The sequence below is a fragment of the Pseudophryne corroboree genome, chromosome 2 (assembly GCF_028390025.1).
Source record: "Pseudophryne corroboree isolate aPseCor3 chromosome 2, aPseCor3.hap2, whole genome shotgun sequence".
NCBI lineage: Eukaryota > Metazoa > Chordata > Amphibia > Anura > Myobatrachidae > Pseudophryne > Pseudophryne corroboree.
Genome location: NC_086445.1, coordinates 1,027,482,621 through 1,027,506,643, shown reverse-complemented (window position 1 = coordinate 1,027,506,643; position 24,023 = coordinate 1,027,482,621). Strand labels below are relative to the sequence as shown.

Below are 24,023 nucleotides of genomic sequence, written 5' to 3'. Positions count from 1 at the left end.
ATCACTACACACCGACCCCCTGATACCCTGATTATCCCATCACTACACACCGACCCCCTGATACCCTGATTATCCCATCACTACACACGACCCCCTAATACCCTGATTATCCCATCACTACACACCAACCCCCTGATTCCCTGATTATCCCATCACTACACACCGACCCCCTGATACCCTGATTATCCCATCACTACACACAGACCCACTGATACCCTGATTATCCCATCACTACACACCAACCCCCTGATTCCCTGATTATCCCATCACTACACACCGACCCCCTGATAATCCCATCACTACACACCAACCCCCTGATACCCTGATTATCCCATCACTACACACCGACCCCCTGATTCCCTGATTATCCCATCACTACACACCGACCCCCTGATACCCTGATTATCCCATCACTACACACCGACCCCCTGATAACCTGATTATCCCATCACTACACACCAACCCCCTGATACCCTGATTATCCCATCACTACACACCAACCCCCTGATACCCTGATTATCCCATCACTACACACCGACCCCCTGATACCCTGATTATCCCATCACTACACACCGACCCCCTGATACCCTGATTATCCCATCACTACACACCAACCCCCTGATTTCCTGATTATCCCATCACTACACACCGACCCCCTGATACCCTGATTATCCCATCACTACACACCGACCCCCTGATACCCTGATTATCCCATCACTACACACCGACCCCCTGATACCCTGATTATCCCATCACTACACACCGACCCCCTGATTCCCTGATTATCCCATCACTACACACCGACCCCCTGATACCCTGATTATCCCATCACTACACACAGACCCCCTGATACCCTGATTATCCCATCACTACACACAGACCCCCTGATACCCTGATTATCCCATCACTACACACAGACCCCCTGATACCCTGATTATCCCATCACTACACACCAACCCCCTGATACCCTGATTATCCCATCACTACACACCGACCCCCTGATACCCTGATTATCCCATCACTACACACCGACCCCCTGATACCCTGATTATCCCATCACTACACACCAACCCCCTGATACCCTGATTATCCCATCACTACACACCGACCCCCTGATTCCCTGATTATCCCATCACTACACACCGACCCCCTGATTATCCCATCACTACACACCGACCCCCTGATACCCTGATTATCCCATCACTACACACCGACCCCCTGATTATCCCATCACTACACACCAACCCCCTGATACCCTGATTATCCCATCACTACACACCAACCCCCTGATACCCTGATTATCCCATCACTACACACCGACCCCCTGATTCCCTGATTATCCCATCACTACACACCGACCCCCTGATACCCTGATTATCCCATCACTACACACCAACCCCCTGATACCCTGATTATCCCATCACTACACACCGACCCCGATACCCTGACCCCCCTCATTGCACACAGACCTGTGATACCCTGATTCTCCCCTCACTACACACAGACCCCTGATCCCCCCCATTGCACACAGACCCCTGATCTTCTGATTTCCCCCTCATTGCACACAGACTCCTGATACCCTGATTCTCCCCTCATTGCACACAGACCCCTGATACCCTGATCCCCCCTCATTGCACACAGACCCCTGATACCCTGATCCTCCTCTCAGTGCACACACACCCCTGATCCCCCCTCATTGCACACAAACCCTTGATCCCCCCCTCATTGCACACAGACCCCTGATACCCTGATTCTCCCCCCATTGCACACAGACCCCGATACCCTGATTCTCCCCCATTGCACATAGACCCCTGAAACCCTGATCCCCCCTTATTGCACACAGACCCCTGATACCGATTTCCCCCTCACACAGACCCCTGTTACCCTAATTCTCCCCCCATTGCACACAGACCCCTGATTTCCCCCTCATTGCACACTGACTCCCGATACCCTGATTCTATCCTCATTGCACACAGACCCCTGATCCCCTGATTTCCCCCTCATTGCACCCAGACCCCTGATACCCTGATTCTCCCCTCAATACACACAGACCCCGATACCCTGATTCCCCCTCATTGCACACAGACACCTGATACCCTGATCCCCCCTCAATACACAGACCCCTGATACCCTGATCCCCCCCCCCATTGCACACAGACCCCTGATACACTGATTCTCCCCTCAATACACACAGACCCCCTGATACCCTGATCCCCCCTCATTGCACACAGACACCTGATACCCTGATCCCCCCTCAATACACACAGACCCCTGATACCCCCCCATTGCACACACAGACCCCTGATACCCTGACACACCCCCCCCCCCCCCATTGCACACAGACCCCTGAAGTCCATTGTCCTCCCCTCATTCCTATTCTTCTCTCCTCATTGCCCCCAGACCTCAGCTGTAGGCACCTCTCTCCGCTGCACCCGCTCATACTGTGGAATTCCTTCACTGTCTCCATCCTGCACATACTGTATGCAGCATTCCGCTGCTTGCAGCGAGGCAGGAGAGGCTCATGGAACAGAAGCAGCTGGTGGGAATGCATTTGCTTTGAGGGTGAGTTAGGGATGCTGGCAGTGTAATGAATGCCTCTCATTCAGACAGACTTTGATCAATCCTCCAATCCGCTGCCTCTCACAGATATCTCTCACTTTTCTCTTGAGGTGCCTGATAGCCACTCTTCCCATTCCTCTCTGTCACTGCACGCTTACCCCGCGGCCAATCACAGCCCGGCTCATCCTAATTTCCTCTAAATACCTCCCCGCCATTCAGATTTAAATGCAAGGATATGCATTGTTCTTGCAGCCTCCATCCCTGCCTCAGACAAGAAACCAGCTGGGGAGGAAAGGAAACAATTACACTCATTTGCTTTTCCTAGTCTTTGCCTGTTTTTTAAGGTGGTGCAGTGATCTGACTTGTGCTGATCACTAACCCATGACCACATTTTTCAGGGATACCTTAAGAGGTATCTTTCCGCACAGCCTGGCTCAGCTGCATTGCAAGGTCTGAAGTAGGGGATGCTGTGGCCAGTGACTTGGGAAGAATCCTGTATGCCAGAGCCGGCTTTCTGCTTGTGGAAGGGGCCACTTGAGGACTGATCGGTCTGCACCGCTGTCAGTAGGAGGGAAATCTTCACACGATATCGCCTGTGTCTCACACTGAAGAAGACAAGATGGACCAGCCTCCTTCATCCAGGTACACTCTTCTGTACATTCCACATTGCATCTGTAATGAGAGAGTGGGCAGAGATTGCAAGCTCTGCAGGGTAGGTGCCTATTATGCTGAATGCTAACTACTTATTATATTGCAAGCTAGAGAATGCAATGCACTGTCTAACAGCAAGCAAGGTGTCAACTAGAAAATAACTGAATAACACTATATACTGTATTGGGACTAATTTACTGAGAACATTACTAGCAGGGTTTGTGGTGTCTCCCACTGGTGGGACAAGCTCACACAGATAGATAGATAGATAGATAGATAGATAGATAGATAGATAGATAGATAGATAGATAGATAGATAGTACAACCTGCACGGATCATGTACGGGGAGTCTATTGTACAGTATGGTAATCTCATACTATATTAAAATATTTTTATTAGGTTTAATACCATTTAGAAATACATTTTAGCCAAAACTTGACCTCTACTCCAGCCCTTGTACTTACTGTGTGTGCACCTGCCCAATGTCATTGTGTCCACCTAATTTTCCCCTCATATTAAGTATCACTAGATTTTATTTATAAGGTGCCACAAGGGTTCCATAGCGCCGTACAAGGGAGAATATTAAAGCACATTTCCCTGACTTTAAACTGCTTATATACCTCTCATATCATGATGAGACAACTCAGTGGAGAGATACAGCAAGGGCTGGCCCTGCTTTGCTAGTGGTAAATCTTTCCATGGTTTTTCTGTCCATTGAGTTTGCTCCTTGAGAAATGCACTGGCACCCTTTGAAATCTAGACAGACTCATGGACCCTTGAGCATGTGTAAAGGGGTGGTATTCATGTGACCGCCGGTCAGCTGACCGACAGTCACATGACCTCCTCCACGAGCCCGACGGCTCACTTTCCCGATGGTCGGCATGCTGACCAACAGGGACTATTTCCACTCGTGGGTGTCCACGACACCCATAGAGTGGGAATAGAACCCGTGGCGACCGCAGGTCGCCACCGAGCCCGCAGCGCGGCGAGAGCAGCGTGGCGAGCGCAGCGCTTGCTGCACTCGCCCCTCCCCGCCGGGATCACGGCGTCGGTATACTGCCGGGATCCCGGCGTCGGTAAGCTGACCGGCGGTCAGGAGACCGCCGGTCAGCCATACTACACCCGTGTAAAGACCTGTCCTGTTTACACACTGAAGAAAGCCAGTCATTTGCTGAAACCCTGATTTCATTATCACACCTAGCTTGCACAGATGCCGCATCCCAGCCAAATTCTGTGCACACCTCAAATCACAAGTAGACGCGACAAACTTCACAAAAGGGGCTTGTGCGCTGCGTCATAATGTTTTAGCCTGTTGTGTATAACCCTCGATATAGTGATGTCATTCAGCATGAGGAAAACATTTAAAAATGTGAATATTTTCCTGTCACGGTTATTCATATGCTCAAAGTGGTCCTAGAGAGGTGGTAGAACTCACCCCCCACCCCCCACCCCCGGCGCCCATGCAATAAAATAAATAATTGCTCCCCCCCAAAAGTGTCATGGTCTCCAAAAGAAAGGGGTGTGGTCACACAATAGTAATAATGCCCACAGTCGTAGCACCCCTAATACACATAATATCCACAGTAGTAGCACCCCGTAATACACAATGCCCACAGTAGTAGTGTTCCTTATGCAATGTCCACTGTACTGGTAGTGTCCACAGTAGTAGTGCCCCTTATATAGAGCCCATAGTAGTGGTGCCCCTTATGCAAATGCCTCCAATAGTAGTGCCCCTTATGTCCCCAGAAGTGATGCCCCTTATGAAGTGCCCCCTTTACAATGCTCTCATTAGTAGTGCCCCCAGTAGTAATGCCCTTAATGGTAATGCCCCTGTGTAGTATTGCCCCCAGTAGTAATGTCGCCTGTAGTAATGCCCCCAGTCGTTTAGCCCCAGTAATGCCCCAGTAATTATGCCCCCAGTGGTAATACCCCCGCAGTTATGACCCCAGTAGTTTACCCCCCCCCCCTTTAGTTTAGCTTCCCAGTGGTAATGCCCCCAGTAGTTTAGTGCTCATGTAGTTTAGCCCCCAGTGGTAAAGCCCCCTGTAGTTTAGGCCCTGCAGTTATGCCCCCAGTAGTTTAGCCCCCCAGTAGTTTGCCCCAAGTAGTTTAGCCCCTGTAGTTATGCCCCCCTGTAGTTTGCCCCCCTGTAGTTATGCCCCCAGTAGTTAATCCCATGTAGCTTGCCCCCAGTAGTTAATCCCATGTATCTTGCCCCCAGTAGTTTGCCGCAAGTAGTAATGCCCCCAGTAGTTTAGCCCCCTTGTAGTTTAGCCCCCCTGTAGTTTAGCCCCCAAGTAGTAATGTCCCAGTAGTTTAGCCCCTGTAGTTATGCCCCTAGTAGTCTGCCCCAAGTAGTAATGCCCCCAATAGTAATGCACCCCTGTATTTTGCCCCCCAGTACTTTACCCTTTGCAGTTTGCCCCCAGTGGTTAGCCCCCTGTAGCTTGCCCCATAGCTTTCCCCAGTACACGCATCGCTAACACACTTAATTAAAAAAAAAACAACACCATACTTACAAAGCCCCGCTCCCGAGTCCGACCGCTGTGATCCTCCTGGCGTCCGCTCCCCAGCACTCTGAGAGAGACGTCATGACGTCTCTCTCATAGTGCGCACTGAGCCAGGAGCTGGAAGCCGGAGCTTAGTACCGAGCTCCTGCCGCCGGCTTCCGATGTGCAGGGAGAGCCGGGCGCCGCTGGTAACACGATCTCAGAGGGCGCCCGGCATCTCTCTGTGGCGCCGGCACACATCAGTTTAGATGCGCCGGAGGAGGCGGAATTGCGTTCCGTCTCCAAGTGGAACTAATGGAATGCAGTTCCGCCCCTTTCCGGTTCACTTTAACCCCTGCATATGGGGGTCTATGGACTAAGCCATGGAGAGAAATAAAGCACCAATCAACCAGCTCCTAACTGTAATTTTTCAAACACAGCCTGTAACATGGCAGCTAGGAGCTGATTGGTTGGTACTTTATCTCCGTCCACTTTATCTCTCTCCAAGGCTAAGTACATAGGGGCCCTGATCTTTTGCGTTTGCAGACCTACAGGTTTTATTTTACAGTATATTTACCAAATAGATATACAGAGTACATTTAAAATAATTGAGGTGTGCAATCAGCATCAGTTACAAAACGTAGCGGGTGAGCTCTACCAAACGCCTAATTTATTGTACCTGGATGGTCTGTGAAGCGCACAGGTGTATCAACAGCCAAGCTCCTCCCTCAGGAGTCACAACCGCCCGCTAGAAGTGCGTCCATTGTACAAGTCAGCCAGCCAAGTCACCCCCTTTTATTAACTTACCTTTGCAAATCACGCCATCATAGCACCACCGCTGCTGCTGATCGCAGTATTTCGCAGTGAGGAATGGGACTGTGATGACGTAAATAGCGTTGCCACCCCTCCACCCCGCCCTGGACCACGCCTCCGGGCTCTTCCAGAGGGGGGTAGTAAAAAGTAGGTGTACTGGTAGGTGTACTGGCACAGGCAAACGCAGGGGTGTTTCCGGTTTCACGGAAACCCCCCTCCTCTTGGCAAGTGGCTCACATTATGACAACAGTATCAATGGTATATAATAGGATTACTAGAGCTGCCGCCACATCATGCAGTGTAAGGGACAGAGCGGAGCTGCTGCACATGCCCAGTGGTAGCAACTTCTTCTACCAAGTTTGCTGTGTGGATCTAAGTCCTCAATCAGTGCTCTGAACCAGAGAGTAGCTACCAGGAAGAAGAGACAGGAGCCTTACCATGAGGTGGGAGAATGTGTGCTTAGAAAGTGCAGCACTGGTTCTGTTATGTTTGTGTATTAATTAATTTATCATGATATGTTTAACCTTTTCCTGACCACTTTGTTTGATACAGTCTATACTAGAGACCATCTATAGTGATAAATAATAACGTATTCCATATAGTATCCAGTGTATAAAAAGACCACTGTTTACATTAATGTCCAGGGCTGTTTCTAGGTTCTTCTGCCGCTTCCCAGATTCCCGCACTTGCTCAAACGTTCTGTAGAGTGGGAGAATGTGGACTGACATTTGGAAACCCCCCACTAAAAATCCTGCGTTTGCCACTGACTGGTACAAATATACCGAGACTGGTCCAACAAGCGTAAAGTTAGTTCTTCCAATATACCACCCAGTGGCGGCTCTGGAGGTGCAGCTGCAGGTCAGTTCAAAATTCAAATATGGGAACCGCCAACTGTCATTTCACACTGACTCACTGGCAGTTGGTGTGGCTCCAGTGTCGGACCGGGGCAAGAAAGGCCCACCGGGGGAATGCTGCTGTAGGGGCCCATGCTTAAATGTGTAGCCAGGTTCCAGTGGGGGCGTGGCCAGCCACCACAGAGGTTTGTCTAACCATTACATGTTCTGTGCCCCTTGGTAAATATATAATAAACCAGATTATTGTGAAGTATAATGTAACATAAGTATAATGCATAAATCCAGTGTACTAGGATAGTCTGTAACTTGATCCCTAGAGGAGGAGGAGGGCCCACAGGCAGTAGGGCCCACCGGTGGTTTCCCCTGTTCCCCTGTGGGCCAGTCCGACCCTGTGTGGCTCCCACTATCCTAGTGTTAGGATTAGACACCTGGCGGGAGGGTTAGGGGTAGGGATTAGGGTTTGGCAAAGGGGAGAACACTCACCGGAATACCGACAAAAGTGACAGTCACATGACCGCCGGGATTTTGGAGACGGTGGCACCACTGGTCCACCGAGAACAAAATGTCATAATTCTATCATGTCGACATTTCATCCGTGTCGGCATGATGTCGACAAACCATGCCACACCAGCTTGTATGTTCTAGTTATAGTCTTACCCAGCACCTTACCCTCTACTGCCTTTAACTATGCACCAGGCTCTTGGGGGTCAAATCATTTAGGTGTGGCTGTAAGAATTCATGCTCCGGTGCGATGTACGGGCACACAAATCCCATACACATGGCAAGCTTACATCATGAATATTCCTGCACATCCCTATGGGGATAGGAGGTAAAATGCACAATATAGGGACATGGTTGATTGCCAGTGCCAGCTTTCAATGGGACATCACTGGCATTGCCCCTTTACAGTGCCCCTAATTGAGAATGACCCATTATTGTCCTACCAGCAATGTGCCCTCATTACGTACATATCCGATCTTGCTACAATGTTATAGTGCACTATACGCCTGTCCTGGATCTTATACAAGGAGCTCCTTGCAATATACTGTACAGCAGAGCCTAGTGCAATCTATATATTGATATATTGATATTGTACCTGAGCTAAATACAAACGCCTGCATGTATTGCTGTTTCAGCTGTAATGATCAGGGTGAGACTCCTGAGTCCTTCTAGCTCATGTAATTACATATAGAACACTGCTCAGACTGTGATTAAACGGCTATCACTGATTTCTTTGATTTACTGTATACACAGGTTTTTGTTTTGTTACATTTGTGGGAAGAAATTACCAATTTACCCAGAAATTACCCAGTCTGATAGACCCCCCTATGGACCGTATCTCCCATACTTTAGCTAATAATGTGAATATTACTTTGTTTCTGACCACAGAAACATAGCAGATTGCCTGTCATTCTCCTATCTCTTAATGCATCCATTTTAGTATATTTTTCAGAATATAAAGTGGGAATTGGGTGTATTTTGACACTTCGTTAAGTTTATGTATTATTATTATTCTTCCATTGACTAAATACTGATACATTGGGGGGAATTCAATTGTTTGAAAAGTCGGATGGGTGTCTGTTTTTTCCTATCTAATAGACAGGAAAAAACAGACACCCAACTGACTTTTCAAACAATTGAATACCTCCCATTGTGTCCAGATTCTCACTACCCTTTAGTAGGAGCATACCTGAAAGATTTTTAAATCTCAAAGAGCTTATTAAACTACATGGAAGAAGCAGTAATTCCTAAAGGTTAGAAACAGGTCCGGCTTAAGGGTAAGGGCACTGAGCCAGTCATCAGCATGAGGCTGCGGAATGTGTGAACAGAAGGTGCTTGGAGTCTTATTTACTACAGTACTGTCGGGTTCACTACGGCTGGCCGGCGGTCGGGCTCCCGGCGACCAGCATCCCGGCGCCGGGAGCCCGACCGCCGGCTTACCGACAGCTTGGCGAGCGCAAATGAGCCCCTTGCGGGCTCGCTGCGCTCGCCACGCTACGGGCACGGTGGCGCGCTACGCGCGCCACACTATTTTATTCTCCCTCTATGGGGGTTGTGGACCCCCACGAGGGAAAATAAGTGTCGGTATGCCGGCTGTCGGGCTCCCGGCGCCGGTATACTGAGCGCCGGGAGCCCGACCGCCGGCAAACAGAAGACCACCCGTACTGTCATCACACACCTATAGATCCTCCCCGGACCCTAAACTTTTATCCACTGCACTCCTTCAGGCCAACCGTCTCGATTCTGTGCATTTGTCTTAGGCTCCATATTGGTAACAAATTGGAATTGGCAGCACGAATGGCATAGTGGTAAGCATGGCTGCCTCACGGCATTGAGCTCATGAGTTCGATTCCTAGCCATGGCCATTCTGTATGTATGTTTTCCACCGTGTGCAATGAGTAACTTCCTGTCCAGCCTGTCAGGCTATTATTACACCTATGTAGGTGTTAGCACTAATTAGCCCTCTCTAATTAAGTCTGCTTTGCAAAAACAGACCTTTTCCTGGGGTTTTAAACTCATAGGACAGAAATCATGGACAGATATAACGGCCATCAATCACAATTCTACTGCTTTTATAACATATCCGCCCTCCTGTTTCAATAGTGGCATAGTTTCTCTCATGTATGTTCAGTTTTCTACTCAGAAGATTCTCTTTCCCTTCTTTGTTCTGAGACAGGACATCACCTACAGTATCCCTACATCTGACGCATCAGTTTGCCCCACAAACTCACTTTTAAAGTCATCAACACTGGTTGGGTGCACAATGGTACGTTCACTGCCTGAAAAGCTTTTTTCTGCATCCACATTCCACGTAACTGACTGTTTACCCTTAGTAAGGTCAGTTAAAGAGACAGCAATGGGGGCAAAATTGGGTATAAATCTTTTGTAATACCCAGTTATTCCTAAGAAGGCTCTGACCTGCTTCTTGTTTCAAGGTCGGGGCCACTTCTGTATTGCCTCAATTTTACTGAGTTGGGGTTTTATCATTGCATGGCCTATGGTATATTCCAGATACTTCACTTCTACCAATCAGGACTATATATGACTACATCATAAATATAAGTAGCAGCATATTGTCTCTGGGGTCTTAGAATTCTATCCATCATGTTCTGTTCCCAGCCTTTCAATTAGCTCATCCACCCAAGGCATTGGGTAGGCATCAAATTTAGACACACTGTTCAATTTACAGAAATCATTACAGAAGCGCAAACTCCCGTCAGGTTTCGTAATAAGCACAATGACTTGACCACTCACTATGCAACTCTTCAATTATACTGTATCTATCGCCAACATTTTTTTATTTCTTTGGACACCGCCTCCCATCTGAACAGGCTAGCTGAGCAAATAATGACATTCTTCAATTTACATACTCTTACCAAATGACATTGCATGGGTTCAGAGGTAAGTGGACAACTCTTAGCAATATAGCCCAAGCCGACACAACTAAAACATCTGATCATATTATTATCAAGTCTTTTATGTGGCAGGTACCTTCCTGGCCCAGAGGTTCAGTCTCCAGGTTCCACGCCCACAGTTAATTCCACTGCTCAGCACCCTTATCCTCTGGAACAGTCTTACCAGAAGTCACTGGAGATCGCCATTGTGGAACTTGGGTACATTGGGGTACACTCAATAGTTCCTCGGTTGACACATACCGCCACACCATATCTACAAATTGGTTTGCTATTCTAGGGTCTGCGTGGCTCACCCACTTGTGTAGAGCAGTTGGCAACGACCACAGATATTGGTCCATAATAACCCTTTCAATAATCTGTGCCCTGTTAGAGTCTCCGGTTCTAGCCACTTCTTGGTGAGGTGAATGAGGTCATGCATGTCAGAGCAGGGAGGTTTTTGCACTTTGTATTTCCAGCAATGCAATGTCGGTATGACAGTGTAGCACCCAAATAGGCCACAATTTCTGCTTTTAATTTATCATAGTCCATGGCATCAGTAATACTTAGGTCATTATAGCCCTTTTGTGGCTCTCCAGACAGAACAGGTACCACAATTCCGGCCCACTGAGTTTTAGGCCAACTCTCTCTTTCGGCGTTTTTTTGTTTTACGTTGTCAAAAAGGCCTCCACATCATCACTCCAGGTCATCTTCAGTAGGAAGCGACTAGCCCGTATGGAGTAGGTATTCTGTGGAAACATCTCCAGATGGGGATTCTAACTACTCTATCACCTCTTTTAAGGCATCACAGACCTGGAGCTGCTGTCCGTGCGTCTCATCAGTGGCCAATAGTTGCACTCTGGTGGCTTCCTGCTGCGCCGAAGTAGCCTGCGGTAAGGCCTTAACAATGTCCTCTGTGTAATCTGGTGGAATAGGAGTGAAGCAGAATCTGGCTTTCCTAATCATCAGATGATGACACCATCATCACTACAGTCTTTTCAGCAGCAAAAAAAAAAAAAATTAATTGGGTCATCTGTCACTTTAATCAATTTCAGTGCATGCTTACATTCTCCATCATGTGTGAGCAGATCGGGGTAAAGATGCCATCTCCTTGGGTAGACAGAAGCACTTTCTTACAGCAGTCCAAAAAGTGACACGCTAGTCCAGGGTGTTTGGTGCAAATAACCTCAGCTATTTTTATTTTCTGTAAAAGTAAATTGTAAACATAACTCCGAGCATGCCTAGACATTAACTATGCACAAACATTTCCCTCTCTATGGGGGTCATTTCGAGTTGATCACAGGTAGCAACTTTTTGCTGCTTGTGCGATCAACCTGACGCCGCCTATGGGGGAGTGTATTTTAGCATAGCAGGGCTGCGAACGCTTGTACAGCCCTGCTATGCTAAAAAAGTTTCTAGCAAAACAAGACCAGCCCTATACCTACTTACCATTTACGATGGATCCAGCGATGCAGGTCCCGGATTTGACGTCAGACATCCGCCCTCAAAATGCCTGGACACGCCTGCGTTCGCTGGATCACTCCCGGAAAACGGTCAGTTGACGCCCCAACACACCTTCATCCTGTCAATCTTCTTGCGGTCGCCGCTGCGATGGCTTTCCTCGTTCCCGGCATCGTTGCCCGGCGACTCGTGCGCAATGCGCACACCGCGCATGCGCAGTTCTGGCCCGATCGCACCGCTGCGAAGAAGTGCAGCGTGCGATCGGGTCGGAATGATCCCCTATATGTGAGAGGATTTACTGTCCAACTCACCAAATCAGCAGTTCATTACAGCTCTCACTTCAGGCAGTAATGCAGTCTCTCTCGCGAGCCAACAGCTTGTTACCCAGGCAATGGGCAACTTCCTGTCCAGAGTGACGGGCTTTTATTACACCCATGCAGGTGTTAGCAGTAATTAGCATTCTCTAATTAAGTATGTTTTGCAGAAACAGACCTTTTCCTGATACATATATCTTTTTTCACAGTTACCCACAGTGCGCTAAAATCTTAAAAGCAATCATTAAAATAAGCAAAACCCGAAATACCCTAGTAAATCCGAACCCGCACATCTCTAATCAAAATCAATCAGTGATACTTAGTCAGCATAGGCTGCAATCCCAAAGTCTGTCCTTTCACCAGTCCAAAGACAAATGTAGTTTTAATGGAATATGGGGTCTTTAGAATACAATGACCCTCTCCAGGAGGGACAGAATGCTCTGTTCCTGGACTTCCCTCTCTAAAGGGGGGTACTCATGGAGCGATCGCTGCTTAAAATCTAAGCAATCTGACTAGATTGCTTAGATTTTCAGCAAGATCGCTCCGTGTGTAGCCCCTACAGCGATAGCGATGCGCAACCCCACGCATGGCTATCACTGGTGCTAGATTGGCCTGCCGTGCAGGCCAATCTAGCGGGTCGCTCATTTCACCTGCTGGGTGAAATGAGAGCCCCCCCGTCTCCCCCCGCACGCTCAGCACACATCGCGCTGTGCTGAGCGGCGGGAGAGATGTGTGCTGAGCGGTTCGCTCAGCACACATCTCTCCCGCATCGGCCAGTGAGTACTGGCTTTTACTGTATGATGGCCATCACCTGTGTAGAAACACCTTTCTCATCCATTAACCTGTTCAAAATAGGTGCCGGTAATCATAAATTAAGTCCAGGAGCAGAGCATTGTGTCCCTCCTGGAGAGGGTCATGTTGGGAGGTATGCAATATCTTTATACACGTTGAAATAACACTTCAGTACCCTGGATGGATATGTTCCTTGGAGATGTTTTCTGAAGATGGAGGATTTAAGAGGATTTTCTTCTTTCTATTTCTATAATGAGACCCGTCACACCAGAGTTCAGAACCAATTCCTGTAGGTATCTTTTGAAATGATTTTACTCATAAAAGTTTTAGAAGAATCTTACATACTGTAGCAAAACAGGTGTTAAACTTGATGGTGGAGATATTGTGGTGGAGATATACCTCTATTGGATTTGATCTGACGGTCCAACGACAAGTATAGATATGATGCATCATTTGTACATGCTCCGCTGTGTTAATGCTGTGTCTGGATAAGTGGCAATAATTGAATAGAGATGCCAGGCCGGAAGCAATTGCCGTCAGCAGGTATACCCCCATGCAGTAATGTATTGCACTCTGTGTACGATACTGCGCTCCAGCAACACACGGCCGCGGAACATGATCATATTCTAGTTCTGTATTATATTAAATACCTTAAATAAAGAATAGGGAATATCTGTGCAATGTGTTAGTAGTAAAGTATTAAAACACAGGAAGAAATCTTACATGTATATAGTGAGTGGTATTCATATACACGTTTCAGCCATGATTTTCAGATAAGGGATGTCATTATCAGAGAAGGGTTATAGTGTCAAATAAGGGATTATAGTATCAGATAAGGGATTCTAGTATCAGATAGGAGATTATAGTATCAGATCAGGGATTATGGTATCAGATAAAGGATTATAGTATCAGATAGGAGATTATAGTATCAGATAAGGTATTAAGTATCAGATAAGCGATTATAGTATCAGATAGTAGATAATAGTATCAGATAAGGGATTATAGTATCAGATAGTAGATAATAGTATCAGATAAGGGATTACAGTATCAGATAGTAGATAATAGTATCAGATAAGGGATTACAGTATCAGATAGGAGATTATAGTAACAGATAAGGGATTATAGTATTAGATAAGGGATTACATTATCAAATAGGAGATTATAGTATCAGATAAGGGATTATAGTATCAGATAGTAGATAATAGTATCAGATAAGGTATTACAGTATCAGATAGGAGATTATAGTATCAGATAAGGGATTATAGTATCAGATAAGGGATTATAGTATTAGATAGGAGATTATAGTATCAGATAAGGGATTATAGTATCAGATAAAGGATTATAGTATCAGATAGAAGATTATAGTATCAGATAAGGGATTAGAGTATCAAATAAGGGATTATAGTATCAGATAAGGGATTATAGTATTAGATAAGAGATTATAGTATCAAATAAGGGATTATAGTATTAGATAGGAGATTATAGTATTAGTAAGAGATTATAGTATCAGATAAGGGATTATAGTATTAGATAAGAGATTATAGTAGCAGATAATGGATTAGAGTATCAAATAAGGGATTATAGTATCAGATAAGGGATTATAGTATTAGATAAGAGATTATAGTATCAAATAAGGGATTATAGTATTAGATAGGAGATTATAGTATTAGATAAGATATTATAGTATCAGATAAGGGATTATAGTATTAGATAAGAGATTATAGTATCAGATAAGGGATTATAGTATCAGTTACGGGATTTTAGTATTAGATAAGAGATTATAGTATCAAATAAGGGATTGTAGTATTAGATAGGAGATTATAGTATCAGATAAGGGATTATAGTATCAGATAAGGGATTATAGTATTAGATAAGAGATTATAGTATCAGATAAGGGATTATAGTATTAGATAAGAGATTATAGTATCAAATAAGGGATTATAGTATCAGATAAGGGATTATAGTATTAGATAAGAGATTATAGTATCAGATAAGGGATTATAGTATCAGATAAGAGATTATAGTATCAGATAAGGGATTATAGTATCAGATAAGGGATTATAGTATCAGATAAGGGATTATAGTATTAGATAAGAGATTATAGTATCAGATAAGGGATTATAGTATCAGATAAGAGATTATAGTATCAAATAAGGGATTATAGTATCAGATAAGGGATTTTAGATAAGGGATTATAGCCGACGCATCTCACTGTGTGCGCACGTGCAGTGCAGTGCAGCTTCTGCGCGTGCACACACTACAGCGGGCATCAGGCTGCGAATGCTGGTGCTGCAGCGTTCCAATCTGAATTGTGTCAGGCAAACTATTACCGTGTCAGATTTTATTATCAGAAATTATTTTAGCATCAGATAAATTATTATAATATCAGATAAGGGATTATAGTGTAATATATAGGATTTTAGAGTAAAATAAGGGATTATAGCATCAGATAAGGGATTATAGGGGTGATTCAGAGTTGATCATAGATGTGCTAAATTCAGCACATCTACGATCAGTTTCTCTGACATGCTGATAGCATCTCGCTGGGCTCCCAGGGTTGCGCATGCGCATTGCGGCCGCTGCGCGTGCGCACTCCACAAAATAATTCAGACTGCGATCGCTGCCGCAACAGTGATCCAGTCTGAATTACCCCCATAGTGTCATATAAGGGATTTTAGAGTAAAATAAGGGATTATAGCATCAGATAAGGGATTATATTATTATAGTGTTAGAAAAATTATTAATGTCGGATAAGGGATTTCATTATAAAATAAATAATTTTAGTATCAGATAAGGTATTAGATAGTGTCATATAAGGTATATTTAGTGAGTGGTATTCATATACACGTTTCAGCCATGATTTTCAGATAAGGGATTTAATTATTAGATAAGTGATTATAGTGTCAAATAAGGGATTATAGCATCAGATAAGAGATTATAGTGTCAGGTAAATTATTACAGTGTTGGATAAGAGATTTTATTATTGCATACATTATTTTTGTATCAATTTAGGGATTACAGCATCAGATACGATATTTTAGCATCAGATAAGGGATTTTAGTTTCTGATAAGGAATATAAGTATCCTATAAGAGATTATCGCGCTATCAGAGAGAAGATTTTTGTATTATTAGATAAGAGATTATAATATTAGTGGTATTAGTATCCAATATAGATTCTCCTACCAGATAACAGATATTTTAGTGTCTGATAATGGCGTTTACTGTCAGACAAGGGAGTTTAGTAACAGACAGAGGATTTGTAGTATCAGATAAGAGGTTTTAGTAACAGATAAGGGATTATACAGTCAGAGCAGAGATTTTAGTATCAAGTAAGGGATTACAGTGTCAGATAAAGGATTTAGTATCAGAAGGGAGTTTGAGCACAGTATAAGGTATTATGAAGCGTCTCTGGAAACTATTCTCTGTAGTCCACATTCTGGAAGGGCTGAGAGCAGCCACTTTTGACAGGTGGCTCATTATGTGCCAGAGGGCCATCCATGTGTTATTGCTGGGTGCCAGGGGAAATACATGGCCATACGCTCCTCATTTTCCTGGCACCGAGACTGCATTGGATTTCCGAGACCCTACATATGAAGCACAGTGAGAATTGCTTTTATTTAGTTTAATGCAGCATCCATATTAGAATATGAATTCACCGGCAGTTTATGCCCCCATGACAAGCAACCCCCTCCCACCCCTATCTCCCTCTGCTGCATGCACAAGTCATTCGTCTATGACCACCTCAAGCTAATTTACTCCTCCCCAAATTCCCCGGGGACTCTGCGTGCAGCCATGTTTCACAGAGATTTGGGGTTCATCTCACTTCTTTAGTATCTGTTATTAACCAATAAATTTTATTTCATTCTACAATTACTGGAATAAAATAAAAAAAATCCTCCGAAAAAGTCGAGAATAACACTTTGCTTTTAAACTGTGGGAAAAAATAAGAATTTACTTACCGATAATTCTATTTCTCGGAGTCCGTAGTGGATGCTGGGGTTCCTGAAAGGACCATGGGGAATAGCGGCTCCGCAGGAGACAGGGCACAAAAAGTAAAGCTTTACGATCAGGTGGTGTGTACTGGCTCCTCCCCCTATGACCCTCCTCCAAGCCTCAGTTAGGTACTGTGCCCGGACGAGCGTACACAATAAGGAAGGATTTTGAATCCCGGGTAAGACTCATACCAGCCACACCAATCACACTGTACAACCTGTGATCTGAACCCAGTTAACAGTATGATAACAGCGGAGCCTCTGAAAAGATGGCTCACAACAATAATAACCCGATTTTTGTAACTATGTACAAGTATTGCAGACAATCCGCACTTGGGATGGGCGCCCAGCATCCACTACGGACTCCGAGAAATAGAATTATCGGTAAGTAAATTCTTATTTTCTCTATCGTCCTAGTGGATGCTGGGGTTCCTGAAAGGACCATGGGGATAATACCAAAGCTCCCAAACGGGCGGGAGAGTGCGGATGACTCTGCAGCACCGAATGAGAGAACTCCAGGTCCTCCTTAGCCAGGGTATCAAATTTGTAGGATTTTACAAACGTGTTTGCCCCTGACTAAATAACCGCTCGGCAAAGTTGTAAAGCCGAGACCCCTCGGGCAGCCGCCCAAGATGAGCCCACCTTCCTTGTGGAATGGGCATTTACATATTTTGGCTGTGGCAGGCCTGCCACAGAATGTGCAAGCTGAATTGTATTACACATCCAACTAGCAATAGTCTGCTTAGAAGCAAGAGCACCCAGTTTGTTGGGTGCATACAGGATAACAGCAAGTCAGTTTTCCTGACTCCAGCCGTCCTGGAACATATTTTCAGGGCCCTGACAACATCAAGCAACTTGGAGTCCTCCAAGTCCCTAGTAGGTGCAAGGCACCACAATAAGCTGGTTCAGGTGAAACACTGACACCACCTTAGGGAGAGAACTGGGGACGAGTCCGCAGCTCTGCCCTGTCCGAATGGACAAACAGATATGGGCTTTTTTGAGAAAAAAACACCAATTTGACACTCGCCTGGTCCAGGCCAGGGCCAAGAGCATGGTCACTTTTCATGTGAGATGCTTCAAATCCACAGATTTGACTGGTTTTAAACCAATGTGATTTGAGGAATCCCAGAACTACGTTGAGATCCCACAGTGCCACTGGAGGCACAAAAGGGGGTTGTATATGCAATACTCCCTTGACAAACTTCTGGACTTCAGGAACTGAAGCCAATTCTTTCTGGAAGAAAATCGACAGGGCCGAAATTTGAACCTTAATGGACCCCAATTTGCGGCCCATAGACACTCCTGTTTGCAGGAAATGCAGGAAACGACCGAGTTGAAATTTCTTTGTGGGGCCATCCTGGCCTCACACCACGCAACATATTTTCGCCACATGTGGTGATAATGTTGTGCGGTCACCTCCTTTCTGGCTTTGACCAGGGTAGGAATGACCTCTTCCGGAATGCCTTTTTCCCTTAGGATCCGGCGTTCCACCGCCATGCCGACAAACGCAGCTGCGGTAAGTCTTGGAACAGACATGGTACTTGCTGAAGCAAATCCCTTCTTAGCAGCCAGAGGCCATAAGACCTCTGTAAGCATCTCTTGAAGTTCCGGGTACCAAGTCCTTCTTGGCCAATCCGGAGCCATGAGTATAGTTCTTACTCCTCTACGTCTTATAATTCTCAGCACCTTAGGTATGAGAAGCAGAGGAGGGAACACATACACCGACTGGTACACCCACGGTGTTACCAGAACGTCCACAGCTATTGCCTGAGGGTCTCTTGACCTGGCGCAATACCTGTCCCGTTTTTTGTTCAGACGGGACGCCATCATGTCCACCTTTGGTATTTCCCAACGGTTTACAATCATGTGGAAAAAACTTCCCGATGAAGTTTCCACTCTCCCGGGTGGAGGTCGTGCCTGCTGAGGAAGTCTGCTTCCCAGTTTCCATTCCCGGGATGAAACACTGCTGACAGTGCTATCACATGATTTTCCGCCCAGCGAAAAGTCCTTGCAGTTTTTGCCATTGCCCTCCTGCTTCTTGTGTCGCCCTGTCTGTTTACGTGGGCGACTGCCGTGATGTTTTTCCCACTGGATCAATACCGGCTGACCTTGAAGCAGAGGTCTTGCTAAGCTTAGAGCATTATAAATTTACCCTTAGCTCCAGTATATTTATGTGGAGAAAAGTCTCCAGACTTGATCACACTCCCTGGAAATTTTTTCCTTGTGTGACTGCTCCCCAGCCTCTCGGGCTGGGCTCCGTGGTCACCAGCATCCAATCCTGAATGCCGAATCTGCGGCCCTCTAGAAGATGAGCACTCTATAACCACCACAGGAGAGACACCCTTGTCCTTGGATATAGGGTTATCCGCTGATGCATCTGAAGATGCGATCCGGACCATTTTTCCAGCAGATCCCACTGAAAAGTTCTTGCGTGAAATCTGCCGAATGGAATTGCTTCGTAGGAAGCCACCATTTTTACCAGGACCCTTGTGCAATGATGCACTGTTTTTAGGAGGTTCCTGACTAGCTCGGATAACTCCCTGGCTTTCTCTTCCGGGAGTAACACCTTTTTCTGGACTGTGTCCAGGATCATCCCTAGGCACAGCAGACGTGTCGTCGGGATCAGCTGCGATTTTGGAATATTTAGAATCCACCCGTGCTGTTGTAGCAGTATCCGAGATAGTGCTACTCCGACCTCCAACTGTTCCCTGGACTATGCCCTTATCAGGAGATCGTCCAAGTAAGGGATAATTAAGACGCCTTTTCTTCGAAGAAGAATCATCATTTCGGCCATTACCTTGGTAAAGACCCGGGGTGCCGTGGACAATCCAAACGGCAGCGTCTGAAACTGATAGTGACAGTTCTGCACCACGAACCTGAGGTACCCTTAGTGAGAAGGGCAAATTTGGGACATAGAGGTAAGCATCCCTGATGTCCCGGGACACTATATAGTCCCCTTCTTCCTGGTTCGTTATCACTGCTCTGAGTGACTCCATCTTGATTTGAACCTTTGTAAGTGTTCAAAAAATTTTTTAGAATAAGTCTCACCTAGCCTTCTGGCTTCAGTACCACAATATAGTGTGGAATAATACCCCTTTTCTTGTAGTAGGAGAGGTAATTTAATTATCACCTGCTGGGAATACAGCTTGTGAATTTTTTTTTTTTTTTTATACTGCCTCCTTGTCGGAGGGAGACCTTGGTAAAGCAGACTTCAGGAGCCTGCGAAGGGGAAACGTCTCGACATTCCAATCTGTACCCCTGGGATACTACTTGTAGGATCCAGGGGTCCTGTACGGTCTCAGCGCCATGCTGAGAACTTGTCAGAAGCGGTGGAACGCTTCTGTTCCTGGGAATGGGCTGCCTGCTGCAGTCTTCTTCCCTTTCCTCTATCCCTGGGCAGATATGATCTTATAGGGACGAAAGGACTGAGGCTGAAAAGACGGTGTCTTTTTCTGCAGAGATGTGACTTAGGGTAAAAACGGTGGATTTTCCAGCAGTTGCCGTGGCCACCAGGTCCGATGGACCGACCCCAAATAACTCCTCTTCCTTTATACGGCAATACACCTTTGTGCCGTTTGGAATCTGCATCACCTGACCACTGTCGTGTCCATAACATCTTCTGGCAGATATGGACATCGCATTTACTCTTGATGCCAGAGTGCAAATATCCCTCTGTGCATCTCGCATATATAGAAATGCATCCTTTAAATGCTCTATAGTCAATAAAATACTGTCCCTGTCAAGGGTATCAATATTTTTAGTCAGGGAATCCGACCAAGCCACCCCAGCTCTGCACATCCAGGCTGAGGCGATCGCTGGTCGCAGTATAACACCAGTATGTGTGTATATACTTTTTATGATATTTTCCAGCCTCCTGTCAGCTGGTCCTTGAGGACGGCCCTATCTATAGACGGTACCGCCACTTGTTTTGATAAGCGTGTGAGCGCCTTAGCCACCCTAAGGGGTGTTTCCCAACGCGCCCTAACTTCTGGCGGGAAAGGGTATACCGCCCCTAATTTTCTATCGGGGGGAACCCACGCATCATCACACACTTTATTTAATTTATCTGATTCAGGAAAAACTACGGTAGTTTTTTCACATACCACATAATACCCTCTTTTGTGGTACTTGTAGTATCAGAAATATGTAACACCTCCTTCATTGCCTTTAACGTGTGGCCCTAATAAGGAATACGTTTGTTTATTCACCGTCGACACTGGATTCAGTGTCCCTGTCTGTGTCTGTGTCGACCGACTAAAGTAAACGGGCGTTTTAAAACCCCTGACGGTGTTTTTGAGACGTCTGGACCGGTACTAATTGTTTGTCGGCCGTCTCATGTCGTCAACCGACCTTGCAGCGTGTTGACATTATCACGTAATTCCCTAAATAAGCCATCCATTCCGGTGTCGACTCCCTAGAGAGTGACATCACCATTACAGGCAATTGCTCCGCCTCCTCACCAACATCGTCCTCATACATGTCGACACACACGTACCGACACACAGCACACACACAGGGAATGCTCTGATAGAGGACAGGACCCACTAGCCCTTTGGAGAGACAGAGGGAGAGTTTGTCAGCACACACCAAAAACGCTATAATTATATAGGGACAACCTTATATAAGTGTTTTCCCTTATAGCATCTTTATTATATATTTCTAACGCCAAATTAGTGCCCCCCCTCTCTGTTTTAACCCTGTTTCTGTAGTGCAGTGCAGGGGAGAGCCTGGGAGCCTTCCCTCCAGCCTTTCTGTGAGGGAAAATGGCGCTGTGTGCTGAGGAGATAGGCCCCGCCCCTTTTTCGGCGGCCTCGTCTCCCGCTCTTAACGGATTCTGGCAGGGGTTAAATATCTCCATATAGCCTCCGGAGGCTATATGTGAGGTATTTTTAGCCAAAATAGGTTTTCATTTGCCTCCCAGGGCGCCCCCCTCCCAGCGCCCTGCACCCTCAGTGACTGCCGTGTGAAGTGTGCTGAGAGGAAAATGGCGCACAGCTGCAGTGCTGTGCGCTACCTTTAGAAGACTGAGGAGTCTTCTGCCGCCGATTCTGGACCTCTTCTTACTTCAGCATCTGCAAGGGGGCCGGCGGCAAGGCTCCGGTGACCATCCAGGCTGTACCTGTGATCGTCCCTCTGGAGCTGATGTCCAGTAGCCAAGAAGCCAATCCATCCTGCACGCAGGTGAGTTCACTTCTTCTCCCCTAAGTCCCTCGTTGCAGTGATCCTGTTGCCAGCAGGACTCACTGTAAAATAAAAAACCTAAGCTAAACTTTTCTAAGCAGCTCTTTAGGAGAGCCACCTAGATTGCACCCTTCTCGGCCGGGCACAAAAATCTAACTGAGGCTTGGAGGAGGGTCATAGGGGGAGGAGCCAGTACACACCACCTGATCGTAAAGCTTTACTTTTTGTGCCCTGTCTCCTGCGGAGCCGCTATTCCCCATGGTCCTTTCAGGAACCCCAGCATCCACTAGGACGATAGAGAAAATACACAAACATAAATTGCCGATGGCCTTCTTTTCAAGGAGGCAGAGGGAATTACAACTTAATGGGCATTTCAAGGCTGAAAGCCACAGAGGGCCATATTTATGCTTAGAAGCGCTATATACAGTATAAACATTTTCCTGTCTAGAGATTCTGTCATATAATAGATTTACTTTATATTACTTAACTGAAGATACGTTGTCATTGGAAGGTGCGGCATAGCAAATGTAGCCCTCAGTCTGTGGCCTTCTACTGGCCACACTGACACATCACTCATCTCCTGATATAGTCTGTGCTGCTGGGGACACTCTCCCCCCCCCCCCCCCCCCCCCCCCCCCCCCACACACACACACACACACTGTATAGCTTTCAGTCTGTGTCCTTCTGCTGCCTCCAATCCCCTACTCACATCATGTCACTGCCCCGGTCACATGCAGCCCTGTCCTCACTGACACATCACTCATCTCCTGATATACTCTGTGCTGCTAGGGACCCTGCTCCTCCCACTATATAACTCTCAGTCTGTGTCCTTCTGCTGCCTCCAATCCCCTACTCACATCATGTCACTGCCCCGGTCACATGCAGCCCTGTCCTCACTGACACATCACTCATCTCCTGATATACTCTGTGCTGCTGGGGCATAGTTACCGACATTCTGGCTGCTCTCTGCGGGAGAGAGCAGCCAGGTCGGCTCACAGGGCGGGCAGGGGAGGCTGTGACGAAGAGGAGGGGGTGGGCCAGAGGCGGGATGGGGGCGGAACAAGTGCGGGCGGGGTCACGAAGACACCTCATTTAAGCCACGCCCCCGCTCTGTAATGCCGCGATCACCGGCATTACACTGCAGGGGGTGTGGCTATGATGACGCGATTCAGCAGGAATCGCGTCATCGACTGCCCGGACCGCCCACTTTACACACTAAATGGGCGGGCGGGCAGGGGGACCCCCGCGAATCGGGAGACTTGCCGGTTTTCCCGGGGGGGCGGGAGGGTCACACGATTTTCGGGAGCCTCCCGGCCATTCCGGGAGAGTAGGCAAGTATGTGCTGGGGACCCTACTCCTCCCACTATATAACTCTCAGTCTGTGGCTTCCTGCTGCCCCCAGCACTGGCCCACGTTACGCATTCATGCAAAGCAAACAGGGCATCAATGATTCATTCAAATTAAAAAGTGCTTCTCACATCTGATTTATTATGCATTAGTATTGATTGGAAAACAGTAGTTAGA

General features: G+C 46.6%; 1 protein-coding gene across 2 annotated transcripts in view; it reads left to right on the top strand.

Moving 5' to 3' along the window:
• The first annotated feature begins 2,549 nt into the window (after positions 1 to 2,549).
• The window catches only part of LOC135050330 (galactosylgalactosylxylosylprotein 3-beta-glucuronosyltransferase 1-like), a 244,193-nt gene continuing 222,719 nt past the window's right edge, over positions 2,550 to 24,023 (top strand). Inside the window, exon 1 of one of the 2 annotated variants that reach the window (XM_063956767.1) lies at positions 2,550 to 3,201. The gene's annotated coding sequence lies outside the window, so the exon portion shown is untranslated. The remainder of the gene's footprint in view (positions 3,202 to 24,023) is intronic. The other variant, XM_063956765.1, reaches the window with a different exon arrangement.